Source organism: Gopherus flavomarginatus, chromosome 4, assembly GCF_025201925.1.
Source record: "Gopherus flavomarginatus isolate rGopFla2 chromosome 4, rGopFla2.mat.asm, whole genome shotgun sequence".
NCBI classification, from domain to species: Eukaryota; Metazoa; Chordata; order Testudines; family Testudinidae; genus Gopherus; species Gopherus flavomarginatus.
Window position 1 is genome coordinate 79,213,464 of NC_066620.1, and position 19,285 is coordinate 79,232,748.

Consider the following 19,285-nt stretch of genomic DNA (forward strand, 5'->3'; position numbering starts at 1 on the left):
AGCCTGCTGTAACCCTTTTGTACTGCTACACCTATTTTCCTGCTCTGTGGATGTCAGTGACAATTGAAGAGTGTAGTGGTATAGCTCGCCAAATCCTCCTTCACCCCAGTGGTCGACATTGCAGGGAAACAAGGATGAGTGTTTGCATATGAGTGTGTAAATATAGTCAGATAAATCACATGTGATCTACTGACTACAGGATTGGTATCCAGTGATTCCTATCTTCTAGCTCTGACAATTATTTCCTCTGTAATTAAGAGCAAGTTGCTTAACATCTCTGTGCCCTAGTTGCAAAATGGAGATAAAACCATATTTACAAAGTCACAGTGATATTGTGAGGAATGATTAGTTATGTTTGTGAAGCACTTTGACTATAAAAAAAGCCAATAGTTTGTTTTACTAGTATCAGCCATTTCATTGACAAGAATCTGAGCCAGTGAACACAACTTTTAACAAATGGAATAGGCTCAAGTCTGGGTATAGATTTCTGACTAGATTTACTTTATCAAATAAAAAAGCCTGATTCTTGGCTTGCAATTCAAGGCCCTGGGTGAGGGTGGGGAGAGAAAAAAAGAACTTGAATGGATAATTGAATGCACCGTGACTGACCCTGTGTTCATGACCGCATGTGAAATTCATTTGGATGTAAAAAATGCTCTCAGATAAATCAAATACTTTGTTGGAATTTGCAGCTCAAGGACTCACCCTATCACTACAGGAATATTCTTGATTGACTCCTATAAGCCCTTGAGTGCTGAGACCTACTGTTCAATCAGGGTCTGAATTATTTTAATCCTTTTTCAATCATATCAAATGAACATAAGGATGTCTGACACATGTTAATAGAGCCATAGAGGGATTGGTTTCTGGGATATCAGTTGTAAACCCATTGAGTACTGCAGCTGTTGCTTAGCAGAATAGATTCCAAAACTTTACCACATAGGAATATGTTTCTCTTCCACTATTTTTACTGGCTTCTCCTCTTTGCAAAATAATTATTTTATGCTCAGTTTTGTTGGCATGACCTATTCTTTATGGACAGCAAGTCCAGGATATTTGGCTTTTGCTTATGATATCTCAGACTGTTCTAAGAAAGACTTATTTTTTTTATAAATTAATTACAAATACAAAAGAGGGAAATTATTATATATTGGTTGAAAACTTCAAGATCCATCATTTGGGGTCCAGTCCTGCACTCAGGGAAATGCACTGCTCTTAAGTTGGGCAAGTCATTGTTCTGCTGTTTCCTATCAAATAGCTCCACTTTATATACTTTCTTTTTTTTATCACCTATCTTTTCAGAAATACCCTTTTTAAAACAGAATGTTAATGCAAGATGATCCTCTCGTGTTTATGAATTATAATTTGGGGCCTGATTCACCCCAGATTCAGTGAAGTTACATCAGCCTACAAATGCAGTAATCATACCCACAGTCTTTAGTTATTTTACATAATAACATTATTCTTCCCTGGTCTCCCCCTACTAACTCATTCACTATCTATCCCTTTCTCATCCACTGTATAATCTCCAGTCTGCACAATGAATGAGGCTGGGTTTCTGATGGAAAATAATAGTATAAAATATTGTAATGAAAGATTGTATCAGAATAACTACTCACAACTGGACAGAACTAACTTTACCTAGACAGTCTTAACTTTAGACTTTCCTGGTTTTTGCAGGTTTTTGCAACCTTCCTATTCTTCAGTATAAGTTGTTTATTTCTGGTTTAATTTCCTAGGGATTGCTTTGGTTTGGTTTTTTAGAGAAACTGATAGAGAAAATAAGCTCTATACTGTGACACTATTTATTAGACAGCAATAAAATATTCTGTCTTGCAAAAGATCTGGCCCACTGCATGAACATACAATGAAACTGAAATGAAAGGAAATAAGAACACCAAACTGCACACGTCTACAAACAGAGTTTTTTAACCCCCTGACAAAATTCTGAATTGTAGCACACATGGAAAAAATGTAGTAAATGCTCAACACCCACTGGCAAACCCAACGATCAGCTCCTTAACCCTCTCCCCAGTATATCCCTCCTGCCGGCAGGCCCCAACAATCAGTTCCTCTACCTCCCTCCCAGTGTCTCTTGGCCGCCAGTGATCAGCTGTTCAGTGGCATGCAGAAAGTGCTGGGATGGTTGAGGGAGCAATGGGGGCGAGAACAAGTGGGGGAAGGGTGGGGCATACTCAGTGGAGGGGGCAAAATTGGGGGAGGAAGAGGCTGGGTGGGAGGTGGAAGCTTGGGGCAAGGGGTGGAGTGTGGGTGGGGCCTGAGGCAGAGCAGGGGTCGAGCACCCCCTAGGGAACTCAGAAAGTTGGTGCCTCTAGTTTCAGCAACACATTTTATTTGCTTTAATCGCTGTTTAATCTAAAGTGCACATTTCAAGCTTTGCTGTCTGTCAATTTTTTTACTCAACTCATTACTCATTTTGTCCTATGAGTGACAGATTGGAGACCATGTAAAGGAGGTAGAGAGGTTCTTCTTGCTCGGAAGATCCATGAGAAAAATTTAGTTCTAACCCTGTGGAGCCCAATGTGTGCCACACTTCTCTGCTCCCATGACCACATCCCTCTGGCAGCCTCTGCATGGCTCACTCGAAAGCCATGCTGCCTTCGGCTGTCTCCCAGGGAATGAATTCTCCTGGCCCCAGTGAGTGGGGTAGAAGACAATGGAGTGGGAGTAACATTAACTTCTGCTAATTTGGGTCCTAGAAAGGCTCCTTGCTTCCTAGGGAGACATAATGTGCAGAGTTGCTATGATGTATCTCTGTCTGTGCTTTCTGATTCCCACGGAGTCCTAACATAACAGATGTTCACATATACAATGCAAGCCACTGGAACCATAAGAATATTTAGTGACCCTTTAAAAAGCAATGTGGGCTCTTAGTCTATCTTCAGGGGCACTCCTTGTGAGTTAGTCCAAGATGGCTATTTCAGAGCTCCTTCATGTAGAGTCTATATTTGCTCTTTTCTTAACTTGCTGTCATCTAAATTAAGTCATCCAGAGAGAAAGTACTTTTGCTCATTGTCTGTGGAAATATACAGTGACAGGGAGAGTTTGTAATGGCTCAAGTGGTTGGGGGGTGGGGGAGAGGTGAGCATGCAGTGTATTAATCTTCTCCTCCTGCTTTGTTTGTTTTCACACATTTAGGGTTATGATTGCTTGCACCTGGATAAGCCATCACACTTATGCAATTTCATCTGGTTGTAATTGACATCCTCTGCATGTTTGCTTTAATAAGTGACCCCCAACACAGTGAAGAATCAGGCCCTTACTCTTCTCTGCAATATGTAACTAGGCAATGAATATCCATTGGAAAGGCAGCCCTTGATTAGGTCTGAACACTGAGTGGGTGTTGCTGCACATAATTTAATGCATATAATAAAGGTCTGATGCCAAAGTCTGACAGTAATTTAAAATCTTAGAGACATTGATTACTTTGCTCAAAGACTGGTTTTGTTTGTTGTTTTTTCTCCATAATCACTTCTGTTCCTGAGTGACAAGGCTCATCAGTTTGATTACTTTCTGACAGTGAAGTGACAGCATGCCAATCAGGCAGCCGCAAGCAGCTAGCTGCCCCTTTTGTCAGTTGTCATTTGTCTTGAAGCTGCTCAGATGCTAGATTTTGGCAAGATTTCAAGGAGGTACAGAACCCATTCTTGACACATCTAATATGCCATCTCTCAGCCAAAATGCATAGAAAGGGAGCTCTTTTCTAAAGCACTGTTGAATGTGTGTGTGTGTGTGTAAATATATATGTATACTTGTGTGTGTGCCAACCAGGAAACCATATTTGGATGCAAAGAGTGTAGATGCCAGGTTAGTATGTGACATAACTATTTCCCCTTTGATCAGAAATTAAGTTAAATATTTAGAAGAGCCAAAAAACTGTTTTTACTTTGGAGCCAACTGAACAGAACTCAGAAGGATTTGGCATGGAGCTTTTAATTATTTTTAAATTCAAATGAAAACTACATCACATGTTCTGGCACCAGCTAAGAGACAATGTAATCCAAGGAGCATATGCTTGTATTCCATGAGTGCAGATAGTTATTTCACAACCCATCCAAGCATTATCTCACTACAGAAATGCTCCTGTAGATTTAATTAATACAATTAAAAAGGTAGATTACCAGTGATAAAATTTATTTTTTTCAGACAGCCTCCCCATCTTATTCCCAGCAACAGGTGAAGAAATATGTAATAGTTTTCTTTAAAACAAGCTGAAACAAATCGGTCATTGAATGAACAGGGTCAGTAGCTCAGTCACCATGACACAGGTTTATTTGTTTTGTGGTGTTGGAAAATGGCTGTAAATATCACACAGAGCTCTGGCATTTACAAATTAAAAGATTTTCATGCTGATAAAATGGAGCCAAATGAGTTATTTGTAGCAGTTTATTTAACAAAGTTCATCCCTTATATTTCTGTTCTCTAACAGACTTGAATAATTTCCAATAAATTGATAAGAATCCAGATAGAAAGCACAGTCTTCATTTTATATCTTTGATCTGAACTAAGATTGCAAAGTCAAAGTATGTATTCTGTTTCCGTTCAACAGGAGACAAAGCTTTCTGAATTTATTTTGAAAATATAAGACCTAATAGTTTTAAAGATGAAAAACAATACCTGGTTTCTGATAGATTACCTCAAAAATACATTTGGATGTCTCATGCAAGCATGTTCTCTCATTATGAAGATATCATTTCCTGCTTGTAGTTTCATAAGAAGTACCCATGGAGCAGAGTTTTTAGCATGTTCTTGCAGTTGGGCTGCTTTTTGAGGGTGTTTGGGTCCAAGGCAAAATCTGGAAGTAAAGAGATTTGTCTGAATTATGTTTATCTTATTTCCATACAATTTGTTCAAGACATTGCAGGATATTGGCAGTTTGTCACATTCACTGTCCAGCTGCTTAGCCCCTCTAGGTGCACCACTGACCCTTCAGACTCCCCAACACAAACTTCTTCCCTCAAGCTCCACCCCAGCTCCACCCGAAGGTGTGAAGCTTCTGGTTTACAGCTGAACTTCCTCAGGGGCATGCAGCAGTTGTGAAGTAGTCAACATATATGCACACCTTGTATAGGCTAAGACTTTTATGCACTTTATATTTAATCAGGTAAAGCACCTAAGAGCACAGATCACACAAAACAATAAAACTTCCTAAACACGTCCTTCCCTTGAGTCCCTGGGGATCATTTGTGTTCTGTCAGGCACTCAAGCAGGGTCCTCTGCCTCTTCCCTACTATGCCCATGAAGCAGACTTCTTCATAGTAATCTGATGCAAAACTGCTCTTTCTCCAATTCCTGACTGTGAGTCCCTGTATAGACTCCTGCTGTATAGACTCATCTGCTTAGTTTGCTCTCCTCCATTACTCCCAAACCCACATCTCTCCAGACAAGAAGAGGAAGTATGGTCTCCCAGCTAGAGCAAACCTATTGTCCCAAGGTGCTTTCCTTTGAATAGAGGATTGTTGTATGCTGAGCTGGCCTGGTAGAGACATGACAGAACCCTGAAAACTCAGAGTGGACTTCCCACAACACATTATTTTCTGGATACAATTTAAGAACGTCATCCATTATGCAGAAGTGGTAAAGATAGAACCACCCACCTACAAGTCCTTAAATTGTTAGTTCAATAAAACATACATACACAAACATTTGATATATTCCGGAGACTGATAACATATAGTATTAAAGCTCTACATGTTAAATAGTCTCCAACAGAATCCAAGCACTCAGTATTACACCTCTGATAGATATTTAACATACTTTCAACCTAAGTCTCTCTCAATGTTACACTTGCTCTTCCTTTGGTTGGCATTGGTAACATGCTTAGACACACACACAGAACCACCATCTCACCTTACAAAATTGTTTGGCTTAATAGCAAGCTAACAAAAATAATTAAGCCTTAAATTAGACACACAAGTACATCATTACAATGACCAGATGTAAGCTCTAATTAAGCCTCAATTTCAAGCAACATATTTATGAGCTGATTTAAATACTAATGGCTTGGCAAGAATTCTGCGGCAGAATGGAAGAGCAAAAACAATTATCAGAATTTTACCTGTGCTGTGAGGTTTCTTTAATGTAACAAGACTCCAGCCATGCTGGAGGTTAAATAGTAGCCAGAAACAGCAGAAAATCTGCCTCCCCACACAGCTTGATGAGATTTCATTAAATTTTCTCTCAACTAGGGACAGATGGCATTGGTCAGGCCAGATTAACACTTGAATGGGAGGGACACCACAGGGAATGCTTCTGCCCTCTGAGTCAGCATTGAGCCAGTGCCCCATCATGGTGGGAGAGGACACTGTGTTGCTGCATTTTGGATAAGATGTAAAACCAAGGACTTGGGCAGTTCAGTCCATTAAAGATCCCATGGACTTGTCAAAGTGTAAGGGTGTTAATGTCAGTGTATTCCTAATTGGGTAATTTCATTCTTATTTCAATTCCCCTTGCATTTTCAGTAGAATAACTTTCATTCTCTCTCCTAAACTCTTTTGTGCATTTATGTGCTATTAAACAGTTGACAAGTTTTACCACATTGGTGGCTGCACTTCAGTGCTGAGAAATGGGATTCATATGTGTGAAGTTTGCATAGTCACGTAGGGCTTCTCTACACAGTGCATTAATCTGCAGTAGAAGGGTGTAAACTCTAGTGAGCGCTAGTGTAACTGGTCCATGTGGATCTTGCTGACCCACACTAAAAATTCCCTACTGCACATTAATGTAGTAACTAGGACTACATTAATGCACACTAGGGAACTTTTAGTATATGACATCAGGGTCCACATGGGCCAGCTAGTGTGCAACACACTAGTGCCCACTAGAATTTATACCGCCTAGTGCAGCCTAATGCACCATGTAGACAAGCCCTTAGTAAAGTGTGCAAAGTGCATTAAAAGCAGTGTGAATGAAAAGAGCTATACAAATGCAAGATCATCATTTTTCCTTTTTTGTTTTAATTCGACGAGATTTCAGAATTAAGGGATCATGATACAAGTTTGAAGCTTGAATTCTCAGGGTACATTTAATATATTCCCTCCCTATGAATAAAACAGATCTTTAAATGGGCTCATGTAGACAAGGATTGGGTAGTTGGGATATCTGTTTATGTGCTTGCTAACATGTTCTTGTGTATTCCACTGAGATGAACACATGGCTAGGATCTTCTCTTGAGTACTTTTTATAGCAAATATTTACTAACTGTTATTCAAGATGACATCTCTTTTGATACCACTGCAACACCTCAAGTGGCAGCTGTATCCCTTACAAGTCTGAGAGCAATAAGCAAGCCACAAAACAATCACTTCTAGTGTTTATATCTAGTCTACGACAGAGCTCAGATGTAATGTCTGACTTTTAGCAAAAGAATTCCCCCCCCCAAAAAAAGACAAAAATTTATTATGTGTTCTCTATTCAAACATTTATTGCAACAGCTTCTATGTTCAGTAAATATTAATGAGAGGATTCATACATGTCTTTCTCACTTATAAACTGCTTACTAATCAGTCCTCTGTATTGGTGAAACACATTTTGAATACCACTCCTGCATTTAATCCTTTTTTTCTGCATGTGAATACTTCATGTAGTGATCCTGATTAGTTATTTGTAAGTAGCTGCTGAATAGTTCATACAAGCAACTGACAAGTAACAAATATTCATTCTAAATACTAAAATCTGTGAAACTTTCAGGGTTCACAATCATTTTTATGAACAACTGGTGTCTAAATACTCATGAACAATACTGTGATTTAGGACGTCCGATTATGCAAATAGAACTTGCTGCTTTTTTCATATTATTCAATTATCTCAGGCCCTGATAACCCTTTATGCACAGAGGACGCAAAAATAAAAGATGAGCTGAAAATGTACAGCTGTTGGCCCATGAAACTAGCACAAGGCCTTCAAATTGAAAATTGTACACTGCCAACATATTTCCATCTGTGGAAGGAGTCCAGCTGATGGTTCTATAGTCATATAAGGAAACAGAACTGTTGATGGAAATGCCATGAAAAGGCATGTATACATGGCAGGAGGTAATACTTTCAGTGGTGGAAAGTGTCCAGTGAAATAACCAGGCTTTTAGCTAAGAACAAAAAGCAGGAGGGAGAATGGCACACATGGAATGGTGAAGATTTGGTTGTTAATAGACATAAATAGGTGGCTGAAAATGCAGCATAGAGAAGGAGCAGGATGGTTACAGAGAGTGTGAAGCAGGAAGGATTCAGGATTGAAATGGTTTAGAAGGCCAATTACCACAACTGGCCAGACACAAGCTAATACAGTAACAGTGACTATTCTCCAGCAAATACCTAGAGGGGTCGGGGGGAACGATAATAAGTACATAAAGCCAGGAGGTATGACGTCAGGCCAGATCCTCAGTTTTGTCTGAGCTGCACTCTAAGCAGAATCCTGGGGGAAGAGAAAAAGAGTTGAATATAATCCACCTTTCTCATTTCTTGTTCCTGCAGTTGACTACGGGCAAAACTGGCCCCCAACTTAACTAAAGCCTTCTTTAAATTATGCCAGTTAGAATGGTTGTTGAGAGGCCATTATGCCGTCTGAGGATTTCCAGAGCTAGGCCTGCTTTGCCCACCTGTGCTGTAGAGATGCAAGTAAAGTAGAACCAGCTGTATACCTTTATCAGTGAGGATAATTAATCATAGGTACAGATTACCACAGGATGTGATAAGTTCACTTTCATATGATATTTTTAAATCTAGATGGGATGCCTTTCTAAAATATATGTTCCACCTCAATTACAAGAGGATCATTTGGATTCAGGAATCACTGGGTGAAATTCTATAGCCTATATTGTACAGAAGGTCAGATAATCATAATGGTCCCATCTGGCCTTAAATTCTATTAGTCTAAATGCCACCTGGTGATTCTTGTATATCAGGGGAATCTCCAGCTGCCTTTTTGTACCATACAAAGGGGAAACCCAGATTCATAAAGGAATTTAAGCACTTCACCCTCAGATTTAAGTGGCTAAATCCCATTTTTAGGTTTACAACTCCCCTCCTCCCTCTCTCTCCTCACAACTGCCACCAAATCCTACAGGTGCTTAAACTCACCCAGCAGCCAAGTTTTCAGGGTAAAAATTCCCTAGAAGCCTATGTCTGTGCACCTGGGCATGTGCACTGCTGTCTCACTTTAGGAACCCAGGCACCTAATGCAGCCATGGTTGGTATTTGGCTCCACCTAGTCTGACTGAGTACAAGTTGTTGCAGAGCCAAACAGACTCTCAGAGAGAGTGGTCAGACTTTGCAGATGGTCTAGGTCTTACTTCTAAGAAAGAACCATTTCCCTTAGTTTTTTCTAAGTCTCCTAAGAATTAGAAACTCATGGATGCTACATTGTTCCAGGAATCAGGTGAAGAGGACCAAGACTGGAAATATAGCATCTCAGAGCCAAACCAGAGCTCAGATTCATCACCAATACAGCAGACAAATGGAGGAGTTTCAAACAGCTATTCAGGCTCTCTGTGCTGGCAAATGGAGCCACTGAGAAGGAAGATAAATAAAAGGTAGCTATTTTCCGTAATATAGCACTAGACGTATAGAATAGTGTTAAGCCAGGAAGAGGAAGCTACTTATGACACAGTGCCACAAGAGAGAATGTATCTCTTGTCCTTTAGCAGAAATTCAAAGAAGAGTTGAACAAGCTAGTCTTCCTAGACATCATAGAGAAAGTAGAAGAATTGCCAACGTTGATCCATTTGTTAGTAACTGTTGAAAAGAAAGATGGAACCATTTGCTTATGTCTAGATGCTAAGCAGCTTAATCAGTATGTACAAAGGGAACATTTTTCTATACCTACAAAAGAAGAAATCTTTGGAGAAATGGCTGATGCCAAATGTTTATCCACACTAGATGCATCAGCTGGATTTTGGCTGGTTTCCTTCGAAAAAAGGAGTACATGTTTGTGCGCTTTCCACACATCCTTTAGGAGATACTGCTTTTGCAGACTATGTTTTGGGTTATATTCTTCACCTGATGTGCTCCGTAGAAAAGTACAACAAATATTTGATGCTATTGAAGGTATCAAAGTGTATATGGAGGATGCTTGAATATGGGGACATACTCTAGAGGAACATGACAGGAGGCTCCAAGGTGTGCTCGAAAGGACTCATTCAACAGAGTTATAGCTAAATCAACAAAAACTTAAATTTATGGCCAGAGAAATAACATACCTAGGGGAAAGGTTGATGGAACAAGGGGTATAGACTGACCCCAGAAGCATACATGTGATTACAAATATGCTGGCCCCAACAGAGGGGAACAACAAAGAAGGGGTACAAAAATCCTACTAATGGTAAATTTTGTAGGGAAATTTGTACCCAAATTTTCAGATTAAATCAGTAACATGAGAGACCCTCTGTGTAAAAATGCCCAATGGACATAGGAGGCCAATCGTAATAAGAAGTTCAAAAACCTGAAAAAAGTAACTAAAGGAGGCTCCACACCTTAGCTATTATGAACTAACCACTCGATGATGTTGTCTACAGATGCCTCCAAGGAAGGCATTGGAGCAGCACTTATGCAAAAGTATGATGAAAAACTGAGACCTGTGGCATATTCTTCCAAGGCACTAACAAAAACAGAGTTTCAATATGTTCAGGTAGAAAGAAGGCCATAGCCTTGGTTCAAGGATATAAAAGTTTCATGTTTTTATTATGAGAAATGGATAATAGCAGAAACAGATCACAAGCCACTAGTAGCTATAGCAAGCAATGGGTTAGCAGACACTTGCCCTAGGGTACAAGAGATTATTTTTTCAGTTACATGATTTACACATCGTATACAGGCTTGGAAAAGCCCTTGTGATGGCAGACACATTTTCCATATCTTTTGATAGAACTGTAGAGGAACAAAATCCTAATCTGGATATTGTGCATGGGAATATCATAGGGAAAATATGTCTCAGACAAAATGTGGACTGTAATTGCTGAAGCCACATATGAGGATGAGACATTGCAAAGAGTCAGCCAAGCTATATGTGCAATGTGGCCTGGGCTACATACCTCATCCTTACGATCAGTTTAAAGGAAAAGTTTCTATACTGGATGGGATTCAAGGGCACATGACTAATTGTTCCAAAAAGCATTACAGGGAGATATGCTAAATAGGATACAGGAAGAACACTTGGGGATGGAAAAATGCAAACGAAGTTTTATAACAGCCTGAAATGAGTTCAGGCACAGAAGAAATCATTAGAGTTCTTGAAACATGTCAGAATTACAGACCTACTTATGCAAAGGAGCCCATGATGATTACTCAGGAGACTTTAGCTCTGTGGTATTAAGTGGGCACTGATTTCACATATGCTGGGGTGGGGAGAGGGAAACTATGCTCTGGGTTTGGATTATTTATTGCACTTTTGAGAAATAGCTTTGCTAGAAGACACTACTGCAAAAAATGTAATTATCTGCATAAAGTCCATTTTTGCTAGATACCAAAAGTGGTTATATCGGATAATGGACCACAATTTGATGGATATGAGTTGAGACAATTTGCTAACAAATATGCATTTAAACATATTACATCTCATCCTAGATATCCACAATCTAATGGCTTAGTGGAAAATGGTGTAAAAATAATCAAAAGGCTGCTTAAAAATGCAGAAGAGTCTAACTTGTACCATTACTTAGCATTGCTGAATTATAGGGCTCTGTCCATAAAGCATAGGTTGTCACCAGCAGAGGTTAAGGTCAGTACAAACCTAAAACCAAAAATGTCTAATTTTGTAGAGATTGATGTAATAAATAAAAAATGTATAAGAAAACTGACAAAAGATAAACAAGAAGTTTATTTGGACACAGCAACATAATTATGTACGTATATATGATGAAAACATTTGGTCACAAAAAGCAGTGGTCTCCCACAAAGTGGCTCCTAGGTCCTATGAAGTCCCAACTCCTGAGGGACTGATGTATAGATAGAATAAGAGACACCTTCAACAAATCCCAGGACAAAAGGAGGAAAAGGGAAAAAGAAATGAAACAGCAAGAGAGGTTAGAGCACTTGCCTGAGAAGTCATCTTCACCTGGTTCATGGATTTCAAGCGGAGATAGATGCTGAACTCTGTGAGAGAGGCAGAGCTTAGGGGACACTCTTCTTCTTAACATTTCCCTTGGTTAGCTTAGGTGTTTCCCAATCTAGCATGCTGGCTTTTGTGGATCTCATTCTGAGGTGTCAATTTCTCCCCATTCATTGTATAGGGAGTCTAGGCACCTAACTCAGGCTTTGTGAAGGGCATTGTTGTTGTTCCTGTGATTTTCTAGGCATCTAAAAGTTAGGCATTGTAAAGCTTGGCATTGCAACTCCTAAGTCTGTGTGTGGATCCAGGCCTGGGGGTCAAGATGTGGCCCATCAAGTGTATTAGAAGGGCAAAACAGTAAACCACATAGCATTACTCTTCTAACGTATTTCTCACACATCCCACAAAAAGTGCATGACTGGCTAAGAGTGCTTGATCATGCTGACAGCAGCCCAAAGAGTGGCATCTCCATAATGGGACAAGAAGATTGTATGAGTGCCTCAGCATAGCCTAGATTCACCAATATTTGCCATGACCTACATCCCTCTTTTACTATAATAACAGTAGTGTGTGCTACGAACAGTGTTCCTGAGTTTGCCTGTGGTAGCTTTATATTGTATACTCCTTCTACCTTATCTGTTCATATGCCATCCAGGGGAGCATACTGTGCAGCTGTAGGTCATAGCTGAAAGCAATCTGTGTCTTTGAAATGTCACTATGGCTATACAGCATTAATTTACACCCTTCCCATTTAACATTCAGAAAGTGCAGTAAATTTTGCAGACTGAGCTTCAGTGGCCGCCATGAGATTAAAAGCCTCTGTTGGTGCTTTCTGATTTGAGACCTCTGACAAGAAAAAAATGAACTCGATGTGCAAAAGTGATATCAACATGTATTTCTGGTGGGCACAGGACCAAACTAGATTTACCTACGACTGTAGCAGATTAATTGAACTAGAAGTTAGAGGTTCTGTCTCATAGTCACATGGATGAATGATAAAAACAAGTCTGTCAAATAACTTTGGAGCACTGACTTCAGGAATGGCAATATTTAGCTGGCTCAGTAGTATGGGCAACGTGGTAACTGACATGGATAATGGTGTTGTCCCTTGGGAAACTATTGCAACATCACTGTGTTAAACGTTACTCAAATAAATGTTGTGCAAAAGAGCACTTGATCCAGATACAACAGGCAAGAAGTCTGTACTAGTTTCAGATGTGTAAAACATTCTCTTAGCTTCGTTCACTTGGGACAGAGAGAGAAATAACTGCCAACCTGAAAGGAACTTACCTCAGAATTGGATGGCTTTACTCTCACATTTATTTCAGTTGCACATGGCTGAACTAGAACAAGAAAGTTGAAATGAGAAAGGTGACAAAAGAAGTGTCACTTTCATTTTGTTTTTCTCTTTTGATCTTTCTTTGGAATGTTAGTATCAAGAAGGTAATGACCGAGTCTATACTACCGTGATGTGTAGTATGTCTTGTTATACTTGCTGAAAAGCAAGCGGCAACAGACACAGAACTACTTTTCTGTGAAAACAAGATTTCCAGTTAATCCTTTTACTACTTCCTGGTAAAATGTATTCAGTGATGGACTTCAGGTATTTTATGTTGGGAATGCAAAATTGTAACTCATCAACTATTTGTGAGGCCTTAATTTAGAATCAGTTCATGGTTATGCATAGTTAACCATGGATAGTCACAAAACATGACCACATCATCAATACTGACATACAATATAATTCTCAGAAGTACCATATTTCCGGGCAAAGATTCCAGCATTTTCTTCACAGGTAATATATTTGGTGGGGCAGGTGTATCCATGTTCCCTCTGGGGTAAAAATACAGACCCAAATTATCCTGGAGGTGTGTGTGTCTTCCACAGCTACAGTCATAACCACAATAGTAACCTCAGTTTAAATCATGCAATACCTAGACAAGGCACATTGAGCCAATTTTGTTTTTGGAACGTAAGTACAGGCCTATTTCTCAATAAATAGCTTGTGTATTTTAATGAGTCTTCCTAGAAGTTGGAGCCTTGAATGGAATGAGATAACCCAGTTGCAAAGCCTTGTACCTTGTGCCCACAGTATAAATGAATTAAAATTTAAGTAATTAGTCTGTATATTGGATTAAATAAATCAACATTTAGTAATATGGTTACAGGGAATGTTCCGAACATTGCTACGTACGATGTAATATAAGTTCTCCATCCACATAGCTCTAGAAGGTTAGTGAAGTACTTCATTTACATGTTGAAAACACTGACCAAGATCAAACATATATTCTTGGCTGCATAGATAAATGATGCGGAATTTGTAGCATATTGCATACTATCACTTGAAAATTAAGGCATCATGACTGGCCTCTGAATCACTTCCACTAAGAGAAATCTTTATATATAGCCACAGACAGGTTCTGTTCCAGCAGAGCTACAAAGCAGATTTAGGGCCAGATTATCAGTCCCTATTTCCAGCTGCTTAGGCCTTGTCTACTTTACAGAGTTGTACCAGTATAGTTAGGGTAGGTCTATACTACCCACCGGATTGGCAGGCAGCAATCAATCCAGCGGGGGTTGATTTACTGCATCTAGTCTAGATACAATCAATTGACCCCCAAGTGCTCTCCCATCGACTCCTGTACTTCACCGGCGCAAGAGGCACAGGCGGAGTTGACAGAGGAGCGTCAGCAGTGGACCCACCACAGTGAAGACACTGCGGTGAGTAGATCTAAGTACATCGACTTCAGCTACGTTATTCACGTAGCTAAAGTTGTGTAACTTAGATAGATTCCCCTCCGCCCCATTGTAGACAAGGCCTTACAGTGTCACAACCCCTGGCCCCACCCAGTCCCAGTGTGGATGCAGTTATACTAGAATAAATGCACCTTACATGAGTATAGCTATTTCCATACAGGAAGGAGAATAAGCTGTATGATAGAAGGGGCATTTATACTGATATAACTGCATCCACACTAGAGTATAACTTGTACCAACATAATGATATCAGTAAAAAAAAATCATACACTGATATGGTTATATCAGTAAAACTTTTAAAGGTAGACTAGGCCTTAGATAACACAAAGCAGCTGGAAAGGATTCCCAGAGATAGCTGACACTCAGTTTTCCCTTCCTTGTAGCAGTCATTGAGGAGGTCAGATTGCTTTAGGTGTAGGGTGACCAGATGTCCCGTTTTTAAAGGAACAGTCCCATTTTGGGGGACTTTTTCTTATATAGGCACCTATTACCCCCCACCCATGTCCTGGTTTTTTTCACAGTTGCTATCTGGTCACTCTAGTTATGTGGTATGATTTAGAGCAGCACTTTGCATCTGTTAGCTCCAGAATCAGGGGAGTTTTGACCCTTTCTGATTTAGAGCTTGATTCTCATCCCATCATGCTGGTTTTATTCTAGTGTAATTCCACTGATTTTAATTGAGGTCCTCTTGCTTTACACCATTGTGAAAGTCACATCAGAATCAGACCTGATCAGATCAAGAAAGTAAAGACCCTGCTTTGTCCCTCAGTTGTAATGATTGTACACTGCTGGAACACCACTGAAGTCAGTAGAGTTATACCACCATAAAAAGAATATAACAAAGAAGAATTAGAGCCATATTGTGCATATTCCCCGTGTATGTTGTGTTGTTTTATGTATGTGTGTGATATAGGCTGGGCCTTTCTCTGGCATCATGCTCATGCAGTTTCAGGGTCTGTACACCTTTCGAAGTCCTTTCCCCACTTGCAGGGCTGGCTCCAGGCACCAGCTCAGGAAGCAGGTGCTTGAGGTGGCCTATGGAAAGGGGCGGCTCATCCAGGTCTTCAGCGGCAATTCAGCAGTGGATCCCTCTGTCCCTCTCAGAGGGAAGGACTGGCCGCCGAATAGCTGCAGAAGAATGAAGCGGCATGGTAGAGCTGCTGCCGAAGTGCCATCGATCGCAACTTTATCTTTTTTTTTTTCTTCACCGCTTGGGGCGGCAAAAAAGCTAGAGCCAGCCCTGCTCACTTCGGAAACTTACTCCAGCTTTTCTGGGTTCTCAGGTGTGGGACTGTTCCGTTTCTGAGTTGTCTATAAAGGTCTGGTTTGTTTATGCAGTCCAGCATGGCTGGACCCCAGGTTGTGGTTTATCTTCGATGCCTGGCATGGTGATCAGCTTGCCCTAGATCAGTTAAGTCCTTGTGGGTGGCGGAAGCTTGCTAGCTGTTTCTTTCTCGGTGGCTCTGTAGCAAGAGTCAACTCCTTCTCAAGCACAACAGCATTCCTTCTGGTTACCAACTCTTCATTCTTCTTCTTCTTATGCTTTATGGTGAATTATACTTATTTACTGACTAACCACCACCTACTATATTCCTTGTACATTCATGATCTCTTAACCTGTTCTATATTCTTTAAAAAACATAGTAAAGCTTTTCAAATGTTACCTTATTTTCCCGATACTCTCACTGAACCCCTCTTGGTATATTTTGTCACCTTAAAGCATCTGAATTCTGCATAAAGAATCTGTCTTTCCTGGAAACATTCCAATATCAGGTAATCAACTGTTTCTTTTACAACTCTTGTCTGTGAGAAGCTCTCCTTTTTCAGCTGGCTTCCTCCTGCGGGAGCAGGCTCTGCAGGTGTGCCTATTTAGTATTGGTTGAGCCCAGAGGAGTTCATTAGTCTTCTCCTGGTTGGGATGTGGGCATGTCTCATCCCAATGTGTAAAACCAAAAATATACTATAAAAAAAATCTACAATGGGCTACACTCAGCTTTCAGTCACACCGATGTACAGCTAGAAAAACTCCATAGACTTAAGTGCAATTATGATGCATTTACACCAGGAAATTGAGAGATCAGGCTCTATCTCTATATACTTGGTGTTTATCAAAATGTTTAACTTCATAAAGCTTATGCTGTTCCAGCCAAACAAACACAATTATCACATACATATTGCAGTAACACACCAGCATTAATGATCACAGCCTTTTAATAAAATAATCAGTGGTTTTAGCTTTTAGATTATATCTTCCAAATAATAATATTTAGCACTTCTACTGTGCTTTTCATCTTCAGAATGCTTTACCATTATTCATGCCACTGTAATAAATAAATATTATGTATCTCTGTGACATTTTGGGGATCACCCTGACCAATAAGGGGTTCTGTCAATGCCTTCCTTGTAACTTCAGGTGAATTGAAGAGAACCAAAACAGTTCTGTTCCTCAGAAAGATAATACCTTTGAGCCAGCATACATACATTTACTAATAAAAATCATCTCCTAGTTATGCTGCCTTCCTACATTTTTTTGTTGACAATGACTCAATCTGACAAATGTGTAAATCAGTTCTTTATTAAGTATGAATTGTTAAAATATTTAGGGGAAAGTTATTGACAGTATTTTTATCAAAATTACCTTGAGAAGAAGGAATAACCTCAACTAACATTCCTCTTTCATTTTCCACTGAAATACTATAGAATAAATGTAAGCATTGCCTCTTGGTGCCTCAGTTCCCAATCTGTAAAAATGGGACTAATAGCACTTTCCTATCTCACAGGAGTTTGGGGAGGATAAATGCATTGGAGATTGTGTTGTGCTTTGAGATCTACCAGGAAAAGCATGATATAAGAGCTAGTTACTCGTTACTATTATTGTGCATTACTGAAGGACATTTACACCATAAATAAAATGAATTTGGTTCAGTTACAAATCTGTAAAGGAGGAAATTGTGGCAGCAAACAGACAAATGTCCCAAGGCTCTGACTTTCAGAATGAAATGACAATTAATAATAAGCAGCGATAAATTTGTCAGGTCTAGGCTTCCAGTGAAGCGTCTCAAATTGTCAAATGCCAAGATAAATATCAATCTTGCGAATCAAGGCAAAAATTAATGAAGTACATCAACATAAAGGAGATGTCTGCGCTGAATGATATATAGGGCTCCTTTGACACCCTTTATACATTTTAATTCAGTGGAAAAAAATTAATTCAATCAGGAAATTTGAAAAGCCAGACTGAACCACTTCAGGGAGAAAAGTAGAATTGACTGCAGACAATTGTGTGAAAGGAAGTAGAAGAATGCTATAAAATAGTATAGAATCTCAGCCATTGTATTTCGATTTTAACATGGTAGGCCATGAAACTGATAGTAGAGATGTGTGAGGAACTTGACTAAATAACATGTTTCACTTGCTTTGGGGTTTCATTACCAACCTGAAACTTGATTCAGGCTTACCAAATGACATGCAGGCAAAACTAGACTAGATTTTAAGTTAGACTTGGCTGTTTTATGACTTCCTGTAGAAATATTGTGCATCTCAGTGTTGAAAACAGACAAACTTGGTGATTTTGGCTGGGTTTTTTATTTAGTTTTTTGTCTTTCAAAGTCTTCTCTAATTTGCAATCAGCATGCAAGGTACTTGCATGAAGATACCCTGGCCACACCCCTTTTCCCCAGCCATGCTCTAAACTATCAGTTGCTGATTTTGCAAAGCAGGGTTGGTTTGCAAAGTGGCTGCGGTGTAACCCAGAACCTGAGCCTTTAACTGGCATGAGTAGCTTGTTGCAATGCGTTCTAAAGGCTAGCCACTGCCTTCCATTGGTAATTACAGTCTGCTGTCAAGAAAGGGAGGATATTTTAATTGTTAAGGCACTGGCCTCAGGTTCATTCAATTCTCTCTCTGTCCTAGGCTTCTTGTGGCAGCTTTGGTAATTCACTCAGTCTCTCTGTGCCTCTATTGTAAAATGGGGCTACTCGTACCTGCCTTCCTCAGAGCGGTGTTGTGGGGGTAACATTAAAGATAGTGAGGTGCTCAGTTGCTGTAGCAATGGAGGCCATTGTAAATAGATAATATGTATATAGCCATCCCTCTGTGCTCACAGCTCCCATGTGCTGCATTCAACTGTGTGGGAAGCTAACAGTGCGTGGAGCTTTTATTTCAGTAGCTTTACAAATTATTCAGCATTCGTTATTCAACACAAGTGGTTATAGAGCATCCTTCCTGCACTGTGTCACAAAATGCACCAATCATAAGCTAAAGAGGAAGGGGAAATTTTAAGGTGAGATGTTAGAAGCAGATGATCAAACAGGTCACTCTGACCTGGTAATTGATCCAGACAATACTTCAGTTTTATTCAACTGTAATTTTCAGCCTCTGAATTTCACATAAAACAAAACTACTCACATTTATCATAGTTTGCAGTTACATAGACAGAGCAGGTTGGGATTTTTTGATGAAATTTTTT